Source organism: Pelodiscus sinensis, chromosome 3 (genome assembly GCF_049634645.1).
Source record: "Pelodiscus sinensis isolate JC-2024 chromosome 3, ASM4963464v1, whole genome shotgun sequence".
NCBI lineage: Eukaryota > Metazoa > Chordata > Testudines > Trionychidae > Pelodiscus > Pelodiscus sinensis.
In genome coordinates, this window is record NC_134713.1 from 25,199,040 (window position 1) to 25,217,698 (window position 18,659).

The following is an 18,659-nucleotide window of genomic DNA, read 5'->3' on the forward strand; positions in this document are numbered from 1 at the left end:
TAACGTTGAAATAAAATATTCAATTTGCATAGCTCAAATTGCATATTTTATTTCAACCTACAGTGCAGAGAAGACATCGTCCTATAGTGCCTTTCATCTGTGGATCTCAAAGCACATTACAGAGGAAATTAGTATCATTATCTCCGTTTTATAGATGAAGAAGCTAAGGCTCAGAGAAGCAAAGGAAATTACTTAGGTCACTTAGCAGGCAAGGTTTATGACTATTACAAAAGCACAGGTAAATGCCTGGGTCAATGTAAGTTTTTTGTCTTTAAAAAATAAAGCTGCTGAACACTTTTATATTGAGATCATTTTTAGGACAGATTTTCTGTGTGTGATCCCTTTGTTGAATGGTAGCAAAATTCATGGCCTTGTCATTTTCTTGTTGAAAGACACATTGGTGCCCAAGTTTCAGAAATTTTTAAGAGTGCAGGGCCCAATTCTGAAACATTTAGTGGTTTCTTACCTTTAAAGCAGCTTCTTTTCTCTAACCTTTGGTCTCTGTGTCTTGCTTTTGGTTCTCTGTTCTTTTCTCTTCCTACCTGAGAAACTCCTGAGCCTGAAGTCAGTAGCTGTGGACCATATGGAAATGAGTATTCTTTAATAAGTCCCCACACAGGCCACTCATACTGATGTAACTAGAAAGCTATAACTGTATACTGGCTAATTTTTGTGTGTAGACAAAAGCCTTGGCTATTCTCAGTGCTGAGGGGAGACTTTGGTAGCCCACATGCAGAGGAAAAAGGGGGCTTAACCTACATTAGAGACGGCACTGAAGATTTCTCTTATAACCAGGGAGGCAGCATAATTATACAATCTTTGCTGATACTTCTCCATACCTGCCAACTTGTCCACCAAAGTTTAAGTGATACATACACTTGGGTAACACTTGTGGTTTTACAGTGGTATGTGTAAGCTCAGCCAACCAGCAGCAGCACCATTTCAGAGTTCTCAACCGCATTTCAAACATACTCCTTGTGTGTGCTGTGTGAGACAACCCAAGATACTCAGTGTGCAAAGTAGAAAAAGTGATAGACTATTGCAGAACATGGGAGGGTGTGATGTTTTATAAAACAAACAATGAGTGTTTCAAGCCTTAATGGAAGCTGGTCACTCAAATCCTATTAGAACATTTTGGTGAGTTTTAAAAATAATTTATTTCACTGTTTTCTTTAAAAAACATTATTTTAAAACAGATTTAGCAACAAAATGTGTAGACACTAGTGATCTTTGAATAACAATAGGCTTGTAACTATAATTTGTGTGTGTGTGTGTGTGTGTGTGTATTAACAAACTACTTTTATAGCCAGGTAGTCACTTCTCATTTGTGATCAGGGTTAGTACCAACTTCTCTAGAGCCAGAATTATAAAGGTACATTGAGATCATTCAAATACTTCCCTTCAGTGATCCTGTCCTCTCCCACTCAGAGATCATCCATTGACTTCATTATTGTAACAGATTTACAATGTCAGTTTTCCAGTGAAGTGGGCTTGCTCTCACAGAACATTCAGTTCTTCATTTTAGGACATAATCATTACTGCATGCAATCATCATGGCTATCCAATATGTTGTTACAGTGTAGGTTGCCAGCAGGAAATTTGAGTTGCAGGAGAACAAACAGCTGTAAATAATGGGTGATGAAATGAAATATCTTGTACATAATTTTCTGCTGACCCTAAATAATACAACAAATGGTTAAAACAAACTATTTTTTAAAAATGAGAAGTCTTTAAATTTGCTACACTGTCAAATCAAGAGATTAAATAAATCACAAAGAAGCAATGTTCTAATTCTATGATTTAGCTCATATCTATTTTTAATGGAATCAGCCCTACTGTCATTATTAGGATGGCCAGATATCAACGATATTTCATAGACTCTAAGACCAAAAAGGACCATTGTGATCTTCTAGTGTTTCCACTTGTATAACATAGACCACTGAATTTCTCTGGATAATCTCTGTATGAAGTTTAGCACATCTTTTAGAAGAACATCCAATCTTGATTTTAAAATTGTCAGAAATGGAGAATCTACAACAACCTTAGGTAAATTATTCCAGTCATCAATTACTTTCACCATTAAAAATTGGCACCACATTTCCAGTCTGAATTTGTATAGCTTCAAATTTAAGTCATAGGATATGGTTTGACCTTATATGTTAGAATCATAGAATCATAGAATAATAGGACTGGAAGGGACCTCAAGAGATCATCGAGTCCAGCCCCCCGCCCTCAAGGCAGGACCAAGCTCTGTCTACACCATCCCTGACAGATGTCTATCTAACCTGTTCTTAAATATCTGCAGAGAGGGAGATTCCACCACCTCCCTTGGCAATTTATTCCAATATTTGACCACCCTGACAGTTAGGAATTTTTTCCGAATGTCCAATCTAAACCTCCCCTGCTGCACTTTAAGCCCATTACTCCTTGTCCTGTCCTCAGTAACCAAGAGGAACAAATTTTCTCCTTCCTCCTTGTGACACCCTTTTAGATATTTGAAAACCGCTATCATGTCCCCCCTTAATCCTCTTTTTTCCAAACTAAACAAGCCCAGTTCATGAAGCCTGGCTTCATAGGTCATGTTCTCTAAACCTTTAATCATTCTTGTCGCTCTTCTCTGTACCCTTTCCAATTTCTCCACATCTTTCTTGAAATGTGGCACCCAGAACTGGACACAGTACTCCAGCTGAGGCCTAACTAGTGCAGAGTAGAGTGGCAGAATGACTTCACGAGTTTTGCTTACAACACACCTGTTGATACAACCTAGAATCATATTTGCTTTTTTTGCAACAGCATCACACTGTTGACTCATATTCAACTTGTGGTCCACTATGACCCCTAGATCCCTTTCCGCCATGCTACTTCCTAGACAGTCGCTTCCCATCTTGTATGTATGGAACTGATTGTTCCTTCCTAAGTGGAGCACTTTGCATTTCTCTTTATTAAACCTCATCCTGTTTACCTCTGACCATTTCTCTAACTTCCTAAGGTCATTTTGAATTATGTCCCTATCCTCCAAAGAAGTTGCAACCCCACCCAGTTTGATATCATCTGCAAACTTAATAAGCGTACTCTCTATCCCAATATCTACATAATTGATGAAGATATTGAACAGTACGGGTCCCAAAACAGACCCTTGCGGAACTCCACTTGTTATCCCTTTCCAGCAGGATTTAGCACCGTTAACAACAACTCTCTGACTACGGTTATCCAGCCAATTATGCACCCACCTTATCGTGGCCCTATCTAAGTTATATTTGCCTAGTTTATCAATAAGAATATCAATAGATTAAAGAGCATCCTACTATCAATTCATCTCCTGACATAGGGTATCGCTACACTTGCACTCTCTTTCGAGAGAGGGATGCAAATGTAGACATTCGAAATTGCAAATGAATCTTGGATTTAAATATTCCGTGCCTTATTTGCATAGTCACATTATGGCGCTATTTCAAAATAGTGCTATTTCAAAAAAAGTAACACCATCTAGACGCGGTTATTTCGAAAGAAAACCCTTCTTCTGAAATAACCCTTATTCCTCCTACAACAAGATTTACTAGTTATTTTGGAAGAAGGGTTTCCTTTTGAAATAACCGCATCTAGACGGCATTTCTTTTTTTGAAATAGCACCATTTCGAAATAGCACCTGGATGCGATTATGCAAATGAAGCACAGGAAATTCAAATCCGCGCTTCATTTGCAATTTCACTCAGCTGCATTTGCATCCCTCTCTTGAAAGAGGATTCAAGTGTAGACATACCCACAGGTACTTGTAGGGTACGTCTAGACTACCTGCCTCTGGTGACAGAGGCATGTAGATTAGACTACCCGGCATAGGAAAATGAAGTGGCGATTTAAATAATCGCCCCTTCATTTAAATTTACATGGCTCCTGCGCTGAGCCGATCAGCTGTTTGTCGGCTCAGCACGGTAGTCTGGACATTCTGCGGTCGACATCAAAGGCATTTGTCTACCTCCCTGGGAGGTCGACAAATGCCTTTGATGTCAACCGCGGAACGTCCAGACTACTGTGCTGAGCCGACAAACAGCTGATCGGCTCAGCGTGGCAGCCACGTAAATTTAAATGAAGTGGTGATTATTTAAATCACCGCTTCATTTTCCTATGCTGGGTAGTCTAATCTACATGCCTCTGTCGCCAGAGGCATGTAGTATAGACGTACACATAGACCGTGATCAAGTCACCACTAACCTTCACTTTATTAAGCTAAACAAATTGATCTCTTTGTGTCTATCATTATAAAACATGTTTTCCAGTCCCTTAATCATTCTCAGAGCTATTCTCTGAACCCTCCAATTTTTCAACATCCTTCTTGTATTGTGAATGTCAAAACTGGACATAATATTTAAGTAGTAATGGCACTAGTGCCAAATAGAGAAGTAACTTCTCTCCTCTTCCTCAAGGTTCCTATTTATGCATCCCAGGGAGTATTCCCTGTAAGCTGTGCTCTTGGGCAGCCACCCAAGAGAGATTCAGATACCACCAAGCTGACTAGCAGAGGGCCCACAGCCGCGCACTGATGGTAGCATGTGTTTCTACTGGTGGTGCACACCCACACATGTCTTGGTGCACATAGCATTTATTCCACTCATGGGTGGAAAAAATTAGAGGGAATATCTATCCCAGGATCATATTAGCTCTTTTTGGCCATAGCATTGCATAGAGAGCTCACTTTCTACAGGTGGTGCATAGAAGAGCTTTGGGGAGGCTAACCTCGAAAATAGAAAAGACTGGCCCTGCAGGAGGCAAGTGCTGGATGCAGTTTGGGTCACCTTCCGTTGGAGAAATGCTGTCCCACTGCTTTGGACCACTGAAAGCTCTAAAAGGGGGGAGAGGTAGACGGACCATGGCCCTGTTAATGCTCCTCCCCTTCTCTGTCCTGACGTCTTGCCCAATCTCCACCTCTTCCTTCAAGACACCATCCCGCTCCTAATCTTCCCATGCTCCCTCCACTTCTTTTCCCCAGGCTCCATACCTGCTGCTTGCTCCTCTATGTTCCCCACACCCCAACACTCACTGTTAAGGCAGGAAGAAAATGAGGGACCACCTAATTCCATTCTGGTGTCCTGTAGCTGAGCAGCTCTGGCATAAGCACAGTAGTTCTACTCACTCAGCTAAGGAACGCTTTTCTTCTGACATAAAGGCAAACATGTGTGTGGGGAGGGAGAGGAGCAATCTGAGGGGATGGGAGAGGACTCAGGGGAAGAACATAAGAATGGCCATACTGGGTCAGACCAAAGGTCCATCTAGCCCACTATCCTGTCTTCCGACTGTAGCCAGTCAGATGCCCCAGAGGGAACAGAACAAGGAATCACCAAGTAATCCCTCTCCTGTCACCCATTCCCAGCCTCTGACAGAGGCTAGGGCCATCATTCCTTCCCATCCTGACTAATAGGCAATGATGGACCTAACCTCCATGAATTTATCTAGCTCTTTTTTGAAACCTCCTAGTCTTCACAACATCCTCTGGTAAGGAGTTCCACAGGTTGATTGTGCGCTGCGTGAAGAAAAACTTCCTTTTATTTGTTTTAAACCTGATATCTATTAATTTCATTTGGTGACCTCTAGTTCTTATATTGTGAAAATAAGTAAATGACTTTTCCTTATTTACTTTCTCCACATCAGTCATGATATTATAGACCTCTATTGTATCCCCCCTTAGTCTCCTATTTTCTTAAATAAAAAGTCCTAGTCCTTTTAATCTCTCTTCATATGGAACACATTTCAAACCCCTGATAATTTGTGTTGCCCTTTTCTGACCCTTTCCAATGTCAATATATCTTTATAGAGATGAGGCAATCACATCTGTATGAAATATTCAACATGTGGGTATGCCATGGTTTTATACAGAAGCAATAAGGTGTTCTCTATTTTATTCTCTATCCCCTTTTTAATGATTCCTAACTTTCTGTTTCTTTTTTGACTGCTGCTACACACTGAGGGTGTGTCTACACAGCACCATTATTTCGGAATAACAGCCGTTATTTCAAAATAACAATGCGAGCATCTGCACAGCAATTCTATTATTTTGAAAAAATGTCAAAGTAACAGATGGCTTATTCCAACTTCTGTAAACCTCATTCTATGAGAAATAATGCCTATTCTGAAACAGCTATTTAGGAATAGCAGTAGTGTGAACACTCAACTGCTGCTATTTCAAAATAGCTCTTCTCCAGAGCCATTCAAATTAATTACTCTCCAGTGCCTCCTGGGGCTCTAAATTGAGGTAGCAAGTCCATATTAGGGAAACCTGCCTCAGTCTAATTTTGATGTAGATGTGCTATTTTAAAATAAGCTATTTTGGAATATTTCTTCTGGAATAGTTTATTTCAAAATAAGTGTGCAGTGTAGACGTACCCTCATTAGTGAATGTTTTCAGAGAATTATCCACAATGACTCCAATATCTCTCTTTTGAGTAGTTATAGGTAAATTAGTCCCCGTGATATTGTGTTTATAGTTGGGATTTTTTTTCCAATGTGCATTACTTTACAATTATCAACATTAAATTTCATTTATCATTTTGTTGCCCAATCACTTAGTTTGGTGAGATCTTTTCTGAGCTCTTAACAGTCTACTTTGGTCTTAATTACCTTGAGCAGTTTGGTAACATCTGCAAATTCTGCCACCTCACTATTTACTCGATTCTCCAGATCATTTATAAATAGGTCGAATAGGATTGGTCCCAGTATGGACCCTATGGGGACCCCACTAGTTATCTCTCTCCATTCTGAAAACTAACCATTTATTCCTACCCTTTGTTTCCTGTCTTTTAACCAGTTATCAGTCCATGAAACAACCTTCTCTCTTATCCCAAAACAACTTACTTGACTTAAGCGCTTTTTGTGAGGGACCTTGTCAAAGGCATTCTGTAAATCTAAGTATACTATATCTACTGTTAAGTTTATCAATTTGTTCCAAAACCTCCTCTAATGATACCTCAATCTGGGACAATTCCTCAGATTTGTCACCTAAAAAGAATGGCTCAGGTTGGGGAATTTCCCTAACATCCTCAGCCATGAAGAGCAAAGCAAAGAATTCACCTAATTATCTTCAAGTGCTCCTTTGGCTTCTCGATTGTCCAACGGCCCCACTGGAAGAGGTGGACCAACGGTGGAGTCACAAGGAAAAAACAGTGAGAGGATGGGCCCTTGGGGGAAGATGTGGGGCAAGGCCTCGTGGCGGGTCAGGGCCACAGTCTGGGGACTAATGATCTCCCACTCCTAAGGAGATTCCCATACTTGCAGCTTCTGCAAATGAAAGACTCATGTACTGCCTATGTTCCTCTTATTATTCACCATAATTTCTAAATCTTTTTCAGCACCACTGTTTCCCAGAACAGTGCCCACCCTTTTGTAAACATGCATTTATATTTGGCTATAATAACATATGTGTTGTTTGCTTGTGCTCTGCTTGCCACGTGATCCAAATTGCATCAGTGACCTCTCCTATTCATTATTTACCACTCCCCCAGTTTTTGTGTCATCTGCAAACTTTATTAGATTTCATTTCCTTCCCTGTAATAGATTAAAATGTAAAAAAAATAGGGCGAATAACTTGTTCCTGCAGAACCCTACTAGAAACTCATATATGGGTAATTTCCCATATAAAATACTTTTAGTTAGTCAGCTTTTAGTCCATGGGTTAACATTAATCACTTCTATCATTTTGTTTTATTAATCAAAATGTGGCACTAAGTTAAATGTCTCAGAATATTACAACAACTCTTTATTTTTATCAACTACATGTCTAATATGAAAACAGATATCAAATTAGTTTGACAGGATATAAACCATGTTGAATATCATTAATAGTATTGTCCTCGTTTAGTGTTTTTTTAATAGATTTGCATGTAAGACCTTGCTCAGAATGCTTATCAGATTGATAGGGCCATAATTACCCAGATTATTCCATTAACTGTTTTCTAAAATATTGATGCAACATTAGCTCTCTTCCAGTCATCTGTAATTTCCCCAGCGTTCCAGGAGTTATTGAAAATCAACCCTAACATTCATTAGAACATAAGAATGGTCATACTGGGTCAGACCAAAGATTCCTCTAGCCCAGGATCCTGTCTTCCAACACTAGTCAAAGACGGGACCCAGAAGGGATCATTGGAACACGTAATCATCAAGTGATCCATCCCTTGTTACCCTTTCTCAGAATATGGCAAACAGAGGTTAGGGATACCATTCCTGCCCATCCTGGCTTCTAGCCAGGACCTATCCTCCATGATGGACCTATCCCCCTAGTTCTTTTTTGAAGCCTGTCATACTCCTGGCCTTAGGAAGCCTAGTCCGAACTACCTAGTCCGTGCCGCAGCACGGAGTCCGCACTAGTGGACATTTAAAAATGGCGGCGCCCGGCTTTATGCAAATGAAGCCCAGGAAATTCAAATCCCGGGCTTCATTTGCAACTCCGGTTGCCTATATTACCACCCTAGTTCGAACTAGGGTGGTAGTGTAGACATACCCCTTCTTAGGAGTAAGAAGTAAATAACATTTCATATACACTTTCTCCATACCAGTCATGCTTTTATAGACCTCTATTATATCCTCCTTCATTCTCTCTTTTCCAAGCTGAAAAGCCCCAGTCTTATTAATCTCTCCTGATATAGCAGCCATTTCATAACCCCAATAATTTTCCCCTTTCCTGAACCTTTTCCAATTCCAATATCTCTTTTTGATAGTCCAGTGAGCTGTTCTTTTAAAAAATCTTGCCTTTGTTTTCTAACGAATATCCAAAGAATCTTTGGAGCTACTGTCTACATATTTCAACTAGTAGCATACTTCTCATTCTTTTTGAGGATCTGATCTGGCCAACGTTTTGCTGTCTATCAAATAAAACTACCAATTTTCCTTTAAATCATTTCATGATGTAACAATGCTGTCTTTAAAACAGAAAATATCAGTCTGGCTTTCTGGTTTTTATTTAAAAAGAGAATTCACAACTGTCTTGGGATGTGTGATCCATGCCGAACTGAACATTTCTTGGAAATAAAGTTTACAAAAAGACATTATTTGGCTGAAGAATAGCTGCAACTGCATAGAAAGAAAAAACCACACTACTATTTGGCTACGTCTAGACTAGCATGATTTTCCGGAAATACTTTTAACGGAAAAGTTTTTCCGTTAAAAGTATTTCTGCAAAAGTGCATCTAGTTTGGTCCCGGAGTTATCGTTATAACGATGCACTTTTGCGCAAAAGCGCGTCCACATTGGCGGGACGCTTTTGTGCAAAAGCAGAAGCCCAGAACCATTTTGCAGAGGGCAAAAGGGCACCAGCCCTTTCTGGGGGTGGGGGCAGGAGCTCCTTTGAGACACGTGCTTAAAGGGATCTCCCTGGACAGCCGTTTCTCTCCTGCTGCGTGCTATAGGAACTCTTGCAGGGACTGTCAGCCGTAGCAGTTTTGGTGATTGGCCTCTGCCTTTTGGACACCACTGCCTTTTTCCACCCAGTGTCTTTGCTTGGTTTTTTATCATCTCCCTTGTCTTTTCTGCCATGGAGCCAGGGGTGGCCATGTGCCTGCTCTGTCCTCTGCCGGCCATTTTGGAGTTCCTGCAGCTGGTGCTCCTGGCTGCTGCCCTCCTGTTCCATGACATGGAGGTGCAGATGGCTTTGGACTCCCTCACCACGGAGGCCATGGTGTCCCTGTGGCATCCCCACCCCAACGTGGAGAGGCCACTGTGGAGACAGGACACCAGTACGGGATGGTCCTGGGGCAATGGGACGACCAGCAATGGCTCCGGAATTTTTGCATGTGAAAGCGGATGTTCCTGGAGCTGTGTGCCTGGCTGTGACGCTGCGGTTTTCCCATGAACCGTTGGTAATGGGGGCAAGTATCAGCTCCTGTCCCCTGGCCCTCGCTGGTCTGGACCTAGCCCATGCGCAGCTCTTTGACTTCAGCCTGGACTTGCTACAGGGTCCGGGCTGGATGGCCCTGCTGGGCAAGCACTTGGGCCATGTGGGAAAAAATGTCCGTGTTCCAGCGCCGGAAGCAGGTCTCATGCAAGGCATCCTCCTCCTGCCAGAGGTCCAGTAGGGCTTCCAGCTCCCCTGAGGATCAGGATGGGGCCCTTCTTTTTCTGGCCCTGGGGGCCTCCTGTGCTGGGTCTGCGGGTGACTGATCCCCACCTGGAGCTGCCATCGTGCTTGGGGGGGTGTCTGCTGGACAGCAGGGGCCACGTGACAGACCTCTGGCCAGAAGTCGGAGAAGGGCTCCTGCCTTGTGACCTCAGCATCCTGCGTCTGCTTTAAGGGTGCTCGGGTTACCAGGAAGTCCGAGAGCTGATTGCGGCTACGGAGCCTCCGAGCGTCCGCTAGGGCTTTTTTCTGTTTAGCTTGCTTTTGCACAAAACGTCTTAGCTGCCTGTCTACACTGGCCCTTTTGTGCAAAAACATTTCCGCATCAGGGCTTTTTCCCGAACGGGAATGTCAAAGCATTTACACAAGAAGCACTGATTTCGGACAGTAGAACATCAGTGCTTTTGTGCAAAAGCAAGCGGCCAGTGTAGACAGCTGGCAAGTTTTTGCTCAAAAGCATCCACTTTTGTGCAAAATCTTGCCAGTCTAGACGCACCCATAGCAGCCTTGTTGAGCTCAAGCCTTCAAGGTGCTAAGAATCACCTTTCAAAATGGGAAGTGTGTCTTCAACATCTTTGCCCAAAGACCCCAAAATAAATATATTGTATATGAATCACATCACCCAAAATTCAAGGTGCCTCTGTGTTATATTCCAAAGGTGTCAGCTTCAGCAGCAGTGTCTTCTTATGCACTAAGGAATTGGTTTAAAAGGACATTATTAAGGGCATAAGAGCAAACTATCCAAATGTGATTCCAGTCCCATAGGAAAGATAGAAGGTCTGATAACAGACCACATTGGTTTTATAGTGTTCTGAAACTAAAAACAAAGGCATACAAAAAGTGGAATCTAGATCAAATATGAAGGATAATTAAAAAAAACCACAATGCAGGGACAAAATTCAAAAGGCCAAGGCACAAAATTAGATTAAATTAACTATGAACATAAAGGATAATAAGAAAAGATTTTATAAATACATTAGAATCAAGAGAACAACCAAGGACAAGATAAGCCCATTATTCAATGAAGATGGAAGGCAGTATTTAAAAAATGCAAGGATGGCCACAGTTTCCCTCCAAAAAATGAATCAGTGATTAGATGAGTAGCACAGTGAACTTCAATGCAAATGAGGTAGGCTCTTAGGCTAACAGGAACAGAACAAATTAAGAATTACTTAGGCAAGTTAGATGTCCTCAGGTTGGCAGGGCCAAAGGAAATATGTTTGGATTACATAAGGAAATGATTGAAGAGATCTTCGAACCATTAGAGATTACCTTTGAAAACTTGTGGAGAACAGGAGAGTCCCCTCTCCCCAAGGCCTGGATTAGGGCAAATGAAAAGTAGAATAGGGCCAAATCAGGGAACTACGGACCAATAATTCTAACTTCAGTACCCAGAAAGATAATGTATCAAATAATTAAATTAGGATTGGTCCTGCCTTGGGCAGGGGGCTGGACTTGATGGCCTTCTAAGGTCTCTTCCAGCTCTATGATTCTATGATCAAGCAATCGATTTGTAAACACCTAGATGAAAATAACATGGATTAGTCAAGAACACATCATGTCAAACAACCCTTTTTCAACAAGGTAACACACTTTGTGAGTAGATGGCAGCAATAGCTATCATATATTTCACCTTAAGTTAGGCTTTTAATATTGCCTAAATGGCTTTCTCATAAACTAGAGATATATTGCCTAAATTAACCTGCTGTAAAGTGGGTGTACAACTGAGTAGAAAAGCATACTCAGAAAGAAGTGATCAAGGCTTCAAAATCAAGCTGGAAGGGCATAACAATTGGAGTCATGCAGGGATTTCTCCTAGGTATGGTTCTATTCTGTATGGCTATGTCTACACTGGCACCCTTTTCCGTAAAAGGGATGCTAATGAGACACTTCAGAATTGCAAATTCTGCGGGGGTTTTAAATATCCCCCGCGGCATTTGCATGAACATGGCTGCCGCTTTTTTCTGGCTCAGGGTTTTGCCGGAGAAAAGCGCCAGTCTAGACGGGATCTTGTGGAAAATAAGCCCTTTTCTGGAAGATCCCTTATTCCTACTTTCAACTTGAAAGATCCCTTATTCCTACTTTCAAGTTGAAAGTAGGAATAAGGGATCTTCCAGAAAAGGGCTTGTTTTCCGCAAGATCCCGTCTAGACTGGCGCTTTTCTCCGGCAAAACCCTGAGCCGGAAAAAAGCGGCAGCCATGTTCATGCAAATGCCACGGGGGATATTTAAATCCCCCGCGGAATTTGCAATTCCGAAGTGTCTCATGGAACGAGGTGTAATGGTAGTTCGAATTAGAAAGCCTAATTCGAACTACCTACTCCGTGCCACGTGTAGCCGCGGACACGGAGTCTGAACTACCGGGGATTTAAAAATGGCGGTGCCCGGCAAGATGCAAATGAAGCCCAGGCTATTTAAATCCCGGGCTTCATTTGCAACTTCGATTGACTACATTAACCACCCTAATTCGAACTAGGGTGGTAGTGTAGACATACCCTATGTGAATATATGATTTGGATATGGCAGAGAGAACATATTATTAAAGTTTGCAGATGATGCCAAACTAGCAGGGGTTGCCAGCCCTTTAGAGGACAGGATTAGAATTCAAACAGCTCTGACGAACTGGAGAAATGGTCTTAAATAGGATGAAATTCAATAAGGACAAAGGCAAAGTACTCCACCTAGAAAGGAAGAAACAGTTACATATAAAATGGGAAATGCTTTCCCTAGGAAGGAGAACTGAAGAAAACCATGTAGCAGCTATGATGGATCATAAACTAAATATGAGTCAATTGTGAAATACTTTTGAAAACTCTGGGATGTATTAGCAGGAGAGTTCATAGAATCATAAGACTGGAAAGGACCTCGAGAGATCATCGAGTCCAGCCCCCCGCCCTCAAGGCAGGACCAAGCTCCGTCTACACCATTCCTGACAGATATCTATCTAACCTGTTCTTAATATCTCCAGAGAGGGAGATTCCACCACCTCCCTTGGCAATTTATTCCAATATTTGACCACCCTGACAGTTAGGAATTTTTTCCGAATGTCCAATCTAAGCCTCCCTTGCTGCACTTTAAGCCCATTACTCCTTGTCCTGTCCTCAGAAACCAAGAGGAACAAATTTTCTCCTTCCTCCTTGTGACACCCTTTTAGATATTTGAAAACCGCTATCATGTCCCCCCTTAATCTTCTTTTTTCCAAACTAAACAAGCCCAATTCATGAAGCCTGGCTTCATAGGTCATGTTCTCTAGACCTTTAATCATTCTTGTCGCTCTTCTCTGTACCCTTTCCAATTTCTCCACATCTTTCTTGAAATGTGGTGCCCAGAACTGGACACAGTACTCCAGCTGAGGCCTAACTAGTGCAGAGTAGAGCGGCAGAATGACTTCACGAGTTTTGCTTACAACACACCTGTTGATACAACCTAGAATCATATTTGCTTTTTTTGCAACAGCATCACACTGTTGACTCATATTCAACTTGTGGTCCACTATGACCCCTAGATCCCTTTCCGCCATGCTCCTTCCTAGACAGTCGCTTCCCATCTTGTATGTATGGAACTGATTGTTCCTTCCTAAGTGGAGCACTTTACATTTCTCTTTATTATACTTCATCCTGTTTACCTCTGACCATTTCTCTAACTTGCTAAGGTCATTTTGAATTATGTCCCTATCCTCCAAAGAAGTTGCAACCCCAAAGAAGTTGTAAGCAAGAAACAGAAAATAATTCTTTCATTCAATTAAGCACTGATATGGCTTTACTTGGAGTATTGTGTCCAATTCCGGCATCACACCATGGGAAAGATGTGGCCAAATTGGAGAAAATCCAGAGCAAGGGTCTAGAAAACATGCCATATGAAAAATACTGAAAAACGTGGTTTTGTTTCATCCGGAGAACACTGAGGAGGACATGATTACAGTATTCATGTACATAGAAGGTTGTTATAATGAGGAGGTTGAGAAATTGTTCTCTTTAACCACAGAGGACATGACAAGAAGCAATGGATGTAAACTGTAGCAAAATAAATTTAATGTGAAACATTAGGAGAAACTTCCTAACTGTAACAGTAGTTAAGCACTAGAGCAAATTGCATAGGGAGGTTGTAAAATCTCTGTCACTGGAGGTTTTAAAAAACTTGTTACACAAACCCCCATTAGAGGTGGTTTGTATATTATTTATTCCTTCCTTATTGCAGAGAACTGAACTAGAGGACCCTCTGAGGTCCCTTCCAGTTCTACATTTCTAAGATTCAGATGGCAGTGCTACCTTCACTTTCTACTACAGCCAGGGTTCCCTTGCTTTACTGACCAAATTAAACTTGCTTATTTTTTAAGAGCTAACAAAGAGGCAATAGTTGCAAATTAAGCATCTGGCTTTTTATTAATATAAAATCCATTACCCAAATACTGCGTAGATAGTGTCCTTCTAATAATTAATTATATACTGTTACCACCCTAAAATTACAGGAAATATTCAATGTCTCTCATGCAGAAGTCATCATTTGTCTATTGAGAACAAAGATGAAGAAAAATTTAGTGTTGTCGTGATACAGGAAATCTGGCAAGATACTGCAAATATCTGGTTGCATAATCACATGGGAAAAACTGAAATCAAAATCTGGCACTTTTAGGTTCTTTCCAGGATATTAGCAGATCCTTTATCTGGTCTATCTATATCAAAAGCCAAGAAACTGTATGCAGTTTCTTTCTCTGTATACCACTTCCAAGTTTGATCCAACATATAATAATTGAGGTTTTTGTAGAACTTTTCTTATCAGTGGTCTTAGCTGAAATAGTATGCTTGATTTTTCCAAGATTTCAAAACATTAGGTCAGTATTTTTCTGATGTTTTTGGCTAGATCCTACCTTCTGCCCCACCTATTCTACACCCCTATATAGTTGACACACAACTTATCATTTCTCCAGTCAGTTTTCAAACTCTCCTGACCTTTTTCTTTTTTTGCCTCTTCTCAACTTCTTTTTTTCCTTTTCTACCTGGTACTCTTTCCCTGTAGGTGGTTATTCTTCCTAGGTCTTTTGTATCCATGTGTTAAAATCCAGGTGGTTGTTATTTAAGTATTGTCATCTTTCACCCTATGCTGATTAAGTTTTTATTCTTTGGTACTTGGGGTGAAAAAAATCAGAATCTGCTCTTTCTGATAATGCAGAAAATGTTGGGCTATGGTATGTATCCCCCATAATAATCCAATGATCAATTCTGTTTCAGTTGTGGGAGCAACCAAATGAACCATGGTTCCCTGAACAGATACAGAATGCTTGAGGAAATTGCAGAATGGCAGCTCTAGCATGTACAGTGTGTAAATCCAGACAATGTCTATGTCCAACATATTTTTGGTGAATGCTGGAGTTGACCATGCTTTATTTTTACTGCTAAATTACCAAGACAAATCTTATTTTATGGCACAGTCACTCTGTCTGTATATATCTCACATTTTCCTTCCTTTCAAACATTGTTCCATCTCCAGAAATAGCCACATCAATGATTAATTCTGCTTTCAAGTTTTCTTAAATAAGCCCAAGTCATGCAGGGCTTTTTCTACCTGTATAGCTGTTGAGTCATACAGAATTTATAGATCATTATTCTGAAGTATTTCTTGCTCTTATGTCTTCATACTTCATCACATTCTAGTTTACACTTCAACAATTCCCAGTGTAGATTATTTTCACCCGCTTGGTAGTGTAACTTGTCAATGAACCTGCAAAGATTGATCATCGAGATGCAACATGTTAAATTATTTCTGGTTTCCTATTGCACAGACAACCTGCTGGCAGGACTGTTACAGACAGGGGAATATCATGGGCAGAAATGAGTCATATTGCTTGCTGGGTTGCATATCCTTTTTTCTAATGTTGCAATCTCTCCAAAATATTATAATACTACAAGAATAATTCTGTGTGAAGCTTTCTCTTTTCTTAATTTCCCCAGTGACTCAATACATTGGGTTGAGACAGATACATTTAATTGTGTACTGCAGCCATAACTGATGTAAGTCATTCCAATAAAATATATTAGCCTGAAAATTCAATAAAAATTCAGTTATCAAAATATTAACTTTTAAATCAAAACTGGATTCTCATGTCAGAAACAGTACAAGGGCACATAGTTTATCAACTAAAATAGAAGCCAGATTCCAGTAAATTTGAGTATCGTAGAAGTACCCTCCAGCTAATTGTATGAGCTAGCTTTTCTTCCATTCCCAAAAGTGCAGGCCTCATATCTAATAATTGAACGTCTCATCTGATAATGACTGCTTGACTTTGTGTTGAATTCTCTCATCAGGGTTCAGCATGAAGGAAGGGGAAAAGAACTGCAAAATGTGAATAGGATCTGTGATAGAGAAAGAAATGTTTATAATATACTATTGGGCCTGATTCCTCAGACCACTATGGTCCCTGGGTACCACTCTGCCTTCACAAAGGGATCATACAGTTGGCTTAATCAGATAGTTGGTAATTTCTCCTAAGAGAAAACCTCAGATGACGTAGGACCACCAAAGCATCTCTATACTGCCATATTGACGTCCCATCCTTGGTGTTGTCAGAATCTGGTTTCCCCACTATATTCTCCTGCCTCTTGTGCAGATAATAGACCCATTAAATACCATCACAGAACTAGCTCAAGCCCCCACCCAGTAACCTGGAAAATTCATAAGCACAGTCTGAAAGTGGAAAAGAAACTTTTAATAAAAGGGGAAAGGAGTAACATGGCATTAACTTGGGAAAACACCACAAACGCAGCTCATAACCAAAGCATGAGTAAAAGTCCCAGCCCAAGTAGGTTGGGCAATGTCCTTTTCCTCTCAAACTCTTATATCTAGCAATGTAAATGTCCCCTTCACATGCCCAACCCTTCTCTGCATCCCATTCACAGTTGCTGCCCTTGGTCAGGGCAGACCAGAGTTCAGAGGTGATCTCCAGAGTTCACTTCCCATCCTGAGTGTGTTTGCGGGGGGGGGAGGTAGGAGGAATCTCACCCACTCTGCTGATCACTCACCATCTGCCTGTTCACTTCTCTCTGGTGCCCTTCTGCTGGCTGCTCCTCATGCCTATCCATTGCCATCCTGCTGACTGCTCATTGCATCTTCCACTGGCTTGTGGTGGATTTGGCTCTGGGCCAAACCTAGTGATTTCAGCGCTGATCCCAAAGCACAGTCCTGCCACAAGAGATTCCAGCATCCACTGGAGTAAATTTACAAACAAAAGAGACTCTTTATGGAGCCTTTCTTTAACTCTATCATTGAAACAGCCAGGAGAAACAGGTTGAATCAGTCTTACAGGTCATGCCTGGAGGGTATGCAGCCTGCTGACTCAGCTCCCACCCTTACTTAGGCTATAGGGCTCTGGAAGTCTAGCCTCTGTCCATCCAAGTGTATTTACGCTGACAGGGTCTCTCCTAACAGAGTTAAACACAGCCTGACTTTTCTGCATTCCCTCAATAACTGCAAGCATTGTTGACCACATCTCACATTTCCTCTATTTAGTGTTAACACAATTTGTGACCCCACAATAGCCAAATTGGAGACAAGGGGCAAAACACCACTGTAACAATTGAATATCTAACACATCTAAGCGTAGCACAGGCAAACTGCATTTACATAAACACACTCAGGATTTCTCTCCTATTCGAAGCATTGATTCAGATCTTGCATACACTAAGATTACTGATTAAGCAATAACAGAATGAAGGAAAGAGTGTGTAAAATGGAGTTCAAGAGATCCCTCATTTTTCAGAAGCAATGAAGTTACCAAGAGAGTGAAAAATGAGGAGAGTGGGGTTAAGCTAACATTAAAATTAGATAAATAAGAAACATGTTGGATTGTTATTTTATATTATGGATCTGGCCATGCTCCTTTTTTTTTAATTAACTTTTATTTAAAGCAATTCTATTACTGTACCAATAGCCATCAAACAGAATGTTTTTTTCAACTGTTTAATGAAACATAGCTCAAAATTTCAGTCTACATTGTTAATACTTGCTCATCAGAGTGAAACGCAATGTCTTGCATCTTTTTTCCCCCTCTATATCTCTTTTATAAGGTATGTTACAGAAGGGAGACAGAACAATGAACTGAAATGTGAGCATTTTACATTTTTCTTTTTTAAAATAACTTTTTAGAGCTCCAAAAACAAACCAAATTGACAGCCTGGAGAAGAAAGTCCTCTCTTTAGCTACAAGCGTCCCAGGTCTTTGCAAGTGGGAGCTATGTGAGTGTACTAGACTGGGATGCTGAAGAGCTGTGTTCTAGTCTATCTCTGCTACTGCTCTGGAGGTTGACCGTGGACAAGGTCCCTATAGCAGTAGGGATACTTTATTGACCACCTGCCCAGGACAATGATAGTGACTATGAAATGCTAAGGGTGATTAGAGAAGATATCTGAAACAACTCAATAATAGTGGGGGATTTCAACTATCTACATATTGACTGGGTAAATGTCACCTCAGGATGGGATGCAGAGATAAAATGCATTGATACCTTAAATGACTTGGAGCAGCTGGTTCTGGAACCCACAAGGGGAAAGGTAATTCTTGATTTAGTT